This window comes from Brachycentrus maculatus, unplaced genomic scaffold (genome assembly GCF_059751285.1).
Source record: "Brachycentrus maculatus isolate JH-2025_06_01 unplaced genomic scaffold, ASM5975128v1 h1tg000518l, whole genome shotgun sequence".
In the NCBI taxonomy this organism is placed as follows: domain Eukaryota; kingdom Metazoa; phylum Arthropoda; class Insecta; order Trichoptera; family Brachycentridae; genus Brachycentrus; species Brachycentrus maculatus.
In genome coordinates this window covers 188,259-199,224 of record NW_028281264.1, presented here as the reverse complement: position 1 = coordinate 199,224, position 10,966 = coordinate 188,259, and positions in this window count along the sequence as shown.

Sequence of the window (10,966 nt, the reverse complement as noted above, 5' to 3'; positions counted from 1 at the left end):
TCAATCCAAGCCAATCATCCGTTTTATTAAGCTAACTTAAGTGCCGGACTGTAAAATTCCGTGTAGTGCACAAACGCCCTTACGGTTGCCATGCTTTTTAATATTTTTTTAAAAAGAATTTTGCCAGACAAACATAAATGAAAATCTATCGGCAATCTGGAAGAATCGGCTCTCCAAAATTGATTGTACTACGGTGGAAAAGCTCATTTTGTCCAAAAGTCAGGTACGGTTTCGAGACGAAAAAATTGCATCCACGTGCCAAAACCTTAGATGCCAAGAAGAGTAAAATCTTTGATTAAGCCCAAATGAGATCATATAAAATATTAATTTGTGATATAACTAATAAACAAAAGATTTTACAAAACTTTTTACGAATATACAACAACAAAAAGTTACATAGAGCATTAAACGCATTCTATCTTTAAATTTTAATAAAACAAAGTGTGTGTGAGACATTATCATTTTTTTTATTACATACGACTTAAGGAAACCCCACAAGAAAAAGTTTAACGGGTTCAAATCGCACGATCTCGATGGCCAGTTCACATCACCTCCATGTGAGATAGCAGTGCCTTCAAATCGCTCGTGCAAAATGTCGAATGTGGTATGAGCTGTGTGGCACGCAGAGCCATCCTGTTGAAACCACATGTCGTTGCTGTCCATATCATCCAATTCAGGCAAAGAAGTTGGTAATTCGCCAAGTTGTGGTCTCCGAAAGGCCGAGTTCTTGTGAGCGACGCGAAATCGATTGCTTCTGATTTTCCAGCATACTCTCACGGACAGCGACGATGTTTTCTTCTTGCAGATCTTGCGTTCGTTGACGTACAAGTATTGGTTGATTGATTACTAAACCAGTGGACTCAAATTTATCCACCACACCGCGAATAGTCCTCTCGGTAGGACACTTATGGCGACCGTAAAATAGGCGAAGCGTGCGGAACATTGCCCAAACAAAATATTTATTTTGATAAAAATCATTTACACGTGTTGTTGAACACTATATCCATTCATGATAATTCGCCATAACAGATTGAATAAATGACAATAAATTTTACAGATCAAGCATCGACAATATGGCTGCTTTCCACTGTGAATGTTTAAAAGTCCTTATTCAAAGACCTTATGCATAATATATACTTATTTATTTATAATGAGCCCAAGCGGCGGAAATAGGTATCAAATTGTGGTAGAGTGGGTTCGAAGTGAGAAAGTATGACTCAAGAGTCCACGACACTAACCACGGGACCACAACCCGACACAAGTTAACAACGCACTGCTTATTACTCTTACATTTCAGCTGTCAAATGCATAACAAGTCGTTCGTTTGCAGCTTCAATAAGTATTTTTTTCATTGACTTGAAAATTTCTAATTTCGCCCCAAAAAGAGCAATTGCGGGAAATTTAGGTTTTTGCTTTTCACTGAAAGAAAACTGCTGCTAAGCGCATAGAATGCTTCATGAGGTTTATCCTGAACATGATCTATAAGAAGAAAAAAACGATAAAGAAAAAAAAACATTACAATAAAGAGCGTGGCAAATCCGAAAAGAAGTTCGAAGACAAAGAATTACAATTATTATTGGATGAAAATTCGAGTCGTTTCTAGACGTCTAATACGAATAATACGAAAGATAAAAAAGGAAGGAATATGGTGCCATATAAATTGAGGAACAAGGACATGGAAAGAAGAAAAACTATTTGAAAAATCTTGCTTGCCAGATAGAAAAGAAAAAAACTTCCTGCATTGAATTAACTCAGTAGATTTCCTCAAAAAACCAAGATTTCTTCCAGCACGAATTCCGTGTTTTGCCAGAAAAATGGGCGAGAGTAGTGGTTAGCGACGGCAATTATTTCGATCAATGTATTCTCTCCTTTTAAGATCCCATTTTTTTTTTAATTCAGCAAAAAACGGCTGTTTAATATGCATACACCATTATATAATATATATATTTAATCTTTTATTTTGATGCTCCCAATTGAAATATATTAATATGTGATGTGGGAACGTACAATACTTTATGTTTATGTACATACATACTCGGGTAAAAACTTACGCTTCAAGATATTAGTAAATTCGTAAATAGCACTGTCAGTTATTATCTGTACGGTAAGCAATAAATTAAAAATAAACTACTTGGTATGTTGAAAATACGTAGAACTTTTAAACTTTTGAAAATATTAATTGAAGGCTTTAATTTTTTAAAATTAATTGATACCACACTTCTAGAGTCGTCGGAAGCTTGATACGAACTGTCGTCAGTCATCAGATAGCGAATCGTTGGTTTAGGATGAGTAGGAGGATGATGAGGATTGGTGGCAGTAGGGGATGGGCGGTTTTGTGGTGGAGTAGGAGATGGGTGAGCTAAGGGGGGTGTAAGAAGCATGAATGTGGGTGGATGAAAGACGGGGGTTGGATTGGAGCAGGCATGAGTAACGGGATAAGTAAGGGGATGGACGGGTAGAGGGAAAACGGATAATCTTGGGCAAATATTTTATTAACATAATTTTTCTTAAATATCAAGTATTAGGGAAAGAATTAAGAAGGGATCGGGAAAATTTTTCATATTCAAAATTCAGTTCTAAAGTATTTTGGCGGTATTAAGCCTCGAGGGGATCTCAGCGTAGTCTTTCTGTAGATAAACATTCTAATGAAATTTGATCCAAGTACAAAAAAGGCCACCGAAAAAAGAACTTGCTCTTATTTTCAAAGAAAAATAATTGAGTTTCAATGTTAGGATTAGTAAGCTTGACTATCGAATTTAATGAAAAAAAATAAAAGGTCATAAGCCCTGTAAATACCCAGACTTCCATATTCTTCTATATATATATATATATATATATATATATATATATATATATATATATATATATATATATATATATATATATATATATATATATATATATATATATAATATATATATATATATATATATGTATATATATATATATATATATATATATATATATATATATATATATATATATATACATATATATATATATATATATATATATATATATATATATATATATATATGTATATATATATATATATATATATATATATATATATATATATATATATATATATTTTTTTTTTTTTTTTTTTTAAATTTTTTTATAGAATAATCACAAAAAAATGACCACAGTTTAATCCTTCGCGTCTGTCTTATTTTTTTACTGATTTCACTAAGATCGATTGTCTTGCGATTTTTTTTAAATAATACCGTAATTTCGCTCATTATTTCCTGATTTTCGTTTTCCATACAATATCTCTCCGCCTTAGTAGATAATTCGTTCGTAATATATGCGTTATTGGTGACACAGTATAGAATCTAATATCAAACTTGGACTCATCATCTCTGTCTGGATTATATGATCGTAATTTTAACCCGCTTATTATTCAATTGGATCTCAATTGTTTAACCAAAAAGTTTATTAACTCAACGATCTCTAATATGACAACGTGTGTGAATAAATTGCCGACACAATGTATGACAGCCAGTGGGGCATGCATTACCGGTATTGGTGAATCGGTTTACCGGCAAACGTGTATAAATTCCATTACAGAATTACTAGTAAAAAATCCAATGCTTTTAATTAAAAAAAAATGTTTTTTTCCTTCAATTTGACAATTGTTTTTTCGTGGTAGTGGCATTTTTATTTTTTAGTCGTAGCGAAATCTGTTGAACATGTTGATTTGATTAGAAAATGCTTATAAAAAATTGCACTTGCAGCACCGTTTCAATGATAGAAGTGAAATTAAAAAATAATCTAAAAAACAAGAGATTTCGTAAATGTGAGAGACGTAAGAAATACAGCGATACAAAGTAAACATAAAAATATTATATTCATTCAATATTTACACTGTTATAGATTGGTGCTTCAATTGGTAATACTGATATTAATTTAATTAATTTTTTAATTTTTTTTATTTATTTAATATAGTTACATTTTTAAGTACAATATTATACATTTTCTAAACATTTATACATTTGGCAAACTTTTAGTTATAGATTCACTGCCTCTCCAAAAAAGAGACTGAGCTCTTGTGCTTGGAGAGGGACTAACACTCATGGTTTAATATTTTATATAATTAAGGGTATAATAATATTTTTTTATATCTTGATATGTGTGAGATCTTCGTTTGCCCAAAGACATTCAAATTTTATAGGCCCTCGAATTTATAATATGCTCCCACAAGAAATATTATGTTCAGTTGGAAATAAATTCAAAATGCACACAAAAGAATGGCTCCTAAAAATTGGAAGATCCCAGCTGGAGCAGCAAATAAGTTTGTGTGTGATTAATCTATGTGTCAGTTTTTTATAATCATATAATCCTATTTTCTAATTTTATAATATTACTCCAAAGATTTTACTTTTCTTTTAGTTTCTCTATTTGCTTTCATTTTATAATTATTATTTCATATTATTTCGTATTATATTATCATTTAAAATATATAAAGCTGTATTATAAAAAGAATAAGCATACCCTGCCTACCTCAGAACAGGTATCTCCAAATACCTAGTGAGGATAGACAGTGTCCAATAAAAAAAAATAAATAAAAAAAAAATATATACATATATATATATATATATATATATATATATATGTATATATATATATATATATATATATATATATATATATATATATATATATATATATATATATATATATATATATATATATATATATATATATATATATATATATATATATATATATATATATATATATATATATATATATATATATATATATATAAATATGTATAACTTATGTAAAGAATTATATTAAATAATAAACGCTGTTCTGCAGCACTGAACCTGAAGAAAAAAAATTTTTTTTTTCAAGATTTATATGTAATGGGCATAATTTTTTTTCTTAAGAATGGTTTTAAATAAGTAAAATATGATAGAGAATTAACGGGTGTCCGTTAAATGAAAGCTTTCTTAACCAACCATAGGTGGCTCCCGTGAACTCAAACATAATGTTTCATGAGATTTATTATATATTTATGTATTAATTTTAAATCAAACGCAGATTTTTTGAGTCTACTAAGTTATATTTTACTAACAAAAACACATAAAAAATTATATTTGGACAATTGTTTCGCCTTGTTAGGGCATTATCAAACGAATGTCATTCGTTTGATAATGCCCTAACAAGGCGAAACAATTGTCACAATTTTTTTTTATGTGTTTTAGGTAGTAAAATACAACTTAGAAGACTCAAAAAATCTGTGTTTCATTTAGAATTAGTACATAAATTAAAATGGAGTTCTACAAATTATACGCCAAATCAATAAATAAAAAAGTATTAGGTATTTATGTTTAAGTTTAAGTAGTGTGGTTGTCAATCACGGGTAGAATGGTGATTGTTGCAGGTGTGTAAAGTGATCGCTTAACCAGCCTATGACAGGTCATAAGCCCTGTAAATACTCGATATTTTTCTTGACCTGTGTTGAGATGTCGAAATGTAAAAATAACTAAGTGGAGGAACCGAGGTTTGTGAACAAGGATTTGGACTCACTCAAAAATGTTGCGTATAATTTATTTTCTTGCTCATCAATTAGTCGAGTAAAGATGTACGTCACGAATAGACCTTTATCATATCGCTCACTCCTTTCAACAACGTCATATATAAAAAATCATCAATTTTCAGTTGTGCATGTTTTCGGAATGCCCAGAAAACGTACTTTATCCCAGCAAAAGCAGCATATTTTTAACTTAATATTTACCCGCTACAGGGCAGAAAGTGTTGTTCTTGCATTTTGAAGAAATGGTATTGTTTAGTAATTTTTTTAAATGTACTAAATATTTTTCAAATGGAGAAAAAACCTTCAGGTTTTACCTAAAAAGATCTGTTGCACAGTAAAAATTTCTTATTTATTTTATTATTGCTATTTTTAATATAATTTATTATATTTTTAAACTTTAAAAACGATCTCCTGAAAAATCAAGTTTTTTGATATTTTTTTTTGTTAAATGTTAAATATTATTAAAAGAAGACTTGATATATCTTAAAATGTACCCATTGACTTTTCTATTATTTTTATAGTAGTGTTAAAATTATTTACTTGTAAATAATCTTATTTTGATAACTAACCAGTATTCGATAAAATAATGTATTTTACCCATTCGATACATCAAACCTCGAGAGTCATCACACAACACACGAAAAAAATTTTGTTTTCAGTTGACTATCGACTGTCGGGAGGAGGTTAAGTTTAAAGGATTTCTCCATTATCAAAATTCTTTTAGCGTGATGCCAGAATCAACCATTAGACTAGCAACTAACTTACTAAACTAACTAAATTAACAAGCCGCTTCCCTGCAGGGGTTGGTAGAGAGAATAGTATGCCACACTTCTCTGTCTTGTCAAACATTCTTCGCCTCTTCCGCATTCATGCATGTCTTCATATATACCCGCTAATTATTCCGATTCTTGACCTGAAGTCTACTTAAAGTATACTTTTTTCCTCTGCTCATACTTCCAACGACATTCGCCTCATAAATTTATTTTACCGTTATTTTCTCATTTATTCCTTCCACATATCCAAACTATCTTAACACACATTTTTTAATTTTATCGATAATGCTTATCACAACCTTGCATTATTTACTTATTTCACCATTCGAACACACATCTATTACGTATACATCGTTTTTGCACACATTCGTCCGATCGCATTTCGACTGCATTCAGTATAAATATATATGTAGGTACATATGAATTGCGTACCTAAACATTACATTTTAAAAATCTATAATGGTTCAACTCTTTCATAATTTTGGATTTATTTTAAAAGAGCACACAATTGTATACGTTGGATTTATCTTCCTTTATTATGTAACACAATGTCTCAGTTTTTGTTATCAGTGGTCGAAATGGAATTATAGATAAAAAAAAATAATACGTTTGGTTGAATATAAATTTCTACTAGAATGGCGTTTAATTAAAATTATTTTTGGGTTAGTATTGATTCAAGCTCTCTGATTGCTTGAATCATGCTTGAATCATCAACGATGTCGAATAATTTGTGAGACAGGATGGAATGGCATAGAATTTTATCGGACCCGGTAGGAATTCCCAAATACACTCTTTATAGGATGGTGAAGCGAGCGTTTCCATCAATAAAAAGATTTTCAGGTCCGATCAATATTTGTACTAATTAACTAATTTTGGAAAAACACTAGTCTTGTTTTTACTTGCGCTAACGTAAACATCACATAAAAATCATAGGAAGATAATAAGCAAATTAATGCTGCGATCAAATGGAATATTATCACAATGTGGAAGGAAAACCTTTTAAAATGTGAATTTTCTCATCTCGTTGAGTGCTCGGAATATACTGTGAGGACGTTAATAAAAAAAGTTTCATGAAACTGGATCTGTAGACCGGAAAAAAGGAAGCGGCGTGAATTCTTCTAGAGAGGACCGTTTTATGGAAAAAACTGTTATGGAAAATCGGTTTTTAACGGCACCCAAAATACACAGCAAGGTGCAATTTGCTAGCACCTTAACATTTTCCGTGAAAACCGTAATAGAAGACGAGAGTCCGGCGAAAAAAAACGTTTTTAACATATAAAATGAAAAAAAAATCGTTTAAATTGGGTAAAAGAACACGAAAATTGGATATTGAACTGCCGTTCTATATAATATGCCAATCCTATATTCTAAGACAATTTCACACCTTGCCATTGAGCCCGTACTGTGCGTAACTATCTGTTTTTTTTTTAATAATATATTTATACGTGTGAAGTATAATTTATTATTATTCTTACAGATAAATGAGCTCAATAATTTTTCTATATTGAAGTAAAATATGCAACAAAAGAAGCAAATGATGTCGATAAAATCTTGTTTATACCAAATAGTATAAAGTTTTCATCACATAAGAAAAATAACGATTAGCACAAAAAAGTTAAATTAATTATAGCCAATTTTGTAATGTTTAGCGAGTGGGGTGGTTCATGTCCACCGGTGTATGTTTGATTAAGAATTGATCACAATAAAAAACCATATTTAAAGAGCAATTTTCATAGTTTAAATATCGTTTTTTCCGTTTAATTCCGTAATGTCTGGTGTAGGAGCTGCCTTTTTGTGAGAAAAAAATCCTGGGCATCGATTCTATACGGAAGTTAACATTTTAACTACGTAGTTTTGTTAACTTTGACATTAGTTATATATTTAAATTTACATTTTCAATGTATGTAAAGCTTTTTTTACGGAATAAACGTTAAGTGAGTTATCATCCCCACGTATTTTAAGCATTAACTTCAAAATCTCAAACTTCAATAAAAATCTTATGCTTATGCTCGAATTTATCAATTCGACTGACGACAAAAAAAGTCGTCCAAAAATAGTTGCTGTAAACAACTCTATTTGATATTGACACGAATCGTAAATTAACGTGCGGTGATTGAGATAATTATACCTTTACGCTATTTCTAAGTATATATATACATATAAATATATAAATATATAATATATATATATATATATATATATATATATATATATATATATATATATATATATATATATATATATATATATATATATATATATGTATATACATATATATATATATATAAATATATATATATATATATATATATATATATATATATATATATATATATATATATATATATATATATATATATATATATATATATATATATATATATATATATACACATCTGTATAGATAAATACATTTGGATAATTATCGACCGGTTCAAAGCTATCACCCCACCTCCAGGATACTTGTGTTTCGGGATTTGCTGGGTAGGGCACTTAATATTTTACGCAATATTGAAATTCAGCTACTTGCCGAGAAAAAAATCTTCAACGTATTTTCTCTAGACTGTTTCAAGTCCTCTACGAAAGTGGGTATAAAAATTAGGATCAGCTTTTTTCCTCGAAGACCTTAAATCCCTGCCAAGTTTTTGAAATAATCCTCCTCTGTTAAAAATATTCTCTCTGCAATTTAATAAGTGCTCTTCAAAAGAATTCGATCTTAATTTTAATTGCGATAGAATTTCTAAGAAGGTTGAATAATACGATAGAAAAAGAATGTTGCTTGGTTTTCATCGTAAAGAAAAATTATGTAATGAGTTGGAAGTTTGTTGAAACCTGGGGGTTTAGTCCAAACGTCAGACATAGGGGTTAGCATTAGTTCTGAACATTATTAATAACAATTTGATATTTGGAAACAGGTGGTCGATCCGTATTATTAGGTAGTTTATGCAACCGAAAATAAGAATATGTGTTATATTTTTGCAAACGCCATTTCTTAAAATGGATTCGAAACTGACAAACATTGCTATTCTTTTAAATGTTCTCTCACAAAAAAAAACACATGATGATTTCTTACGCAACGTATTTTTCTATCGTCGCGTCGTTTCCATCGCAAATTTGAATTTGAATTTCCGAATCTCTGCATTTTACATTTGTTGAGATTTTTACATAATTCAAACCATTTTTACGCTCCTTCCATTTTGAATAGTAATAGCACGTCTCTTCGATAAAACGCAATAAACACAAGGAGTGTTTTATTACGTATCATTTTAGGTTATTTAATTTTGTAAAATGTAAAATTATTCTGCACGTGTTCTTTTCGTTCGGATGCTATGTTAAATAGTTGTGTTCCAACTCCTGAAAAAAAAAGATTTTTGCAATAGATAAAGCGATATTTTAACTTTTAGATTTTCATTCGTTTTGATTATCCTGAAATATATATAGGAAAAGTTACCCAACACCTTGTTTACCATATTGGATAAACAACTTAAACATTATAATATGTATATATTCCATTACGTTATGTGTTAAATTATTTATTGAGCTTAAAAACTTTAAAGTTATAGATTTATATTATCCACTGACACTTCGTGACGGAATTGCATTTAAAAATATTATTAGATTAAAACCAATATTTTTAGCTTTTCCACTTTATTTTTATTTGACTAGCGACCGGGTTTCGTCGTTATCGACATCATCAGACTGGTCTGATGATATCGGTAACGACGAAACCCAGTCGTTGGTCAAATAAAAATAAAGTGGAAAAGCTAAAAATATTGGTTTTAATCTAATAATATGTTTAAAGTTATGTTCTAAATACCGAAAAATAACTCGCTTATAAATCCTCAACACTAAAATAATATTAAATTAAATATTGCCAATTTTTTTTGTCTCTGTGATAATATTAAATTAAATATTGTCACGTTTTTTTGTCGTTAAACACATAATAAAATTAAGTAAGTATTTCAAAAAAAACTTATTGAATATTGAAAACTTCAGTCCTTAGATGTTTTGTGATTAAATAATTATCAGTATAATACATCAATGTCAAAATTTCGGTACCTTAAATTCTTTGCACAACGATATAAATACTAAATGCTTTTGTATTACGTAGGCAGGTACATGCATTTTGTTAGTATCCCGAGATAATACTCGTGGAAAGAATAATTAATTACCAAATAGCTTATGATTAGTAAACAACATACATACAAGTAGGACCACTTGTGTTTTTCGCATAATTTTACAATGAAAATAGTTCTTTGTAGTCATGGCGTTTTCTCATAGAATTCAAGGAAATATATAAAAAAGTTCCTTCAATTTAACTATTCTTATCTCTTATTATTGTGTCATTTCCTTCCTTAAAATAGATTGATAATATCATAGATATTGAATAAAAGTGTATAAAAACGTATACATCAATAATCCAGCTAGAGAAGCTTCGCTTGGTATAAGGACTATACGAACAGTTCATATTTATTGTCTCAAAACACTTATTTTATGTACCAGAGTTAGAAAGAAAATAAACTCAATCAAGTTCGAGAGGTGGAATAACGAGAATGACTCTTTGGAGTACTAATTTTATGCATGTGTAATAATTATAGGTACAAGGTTTAACTGAATGCCTACACAGCGAGTTATGTTTTTGCGAGTC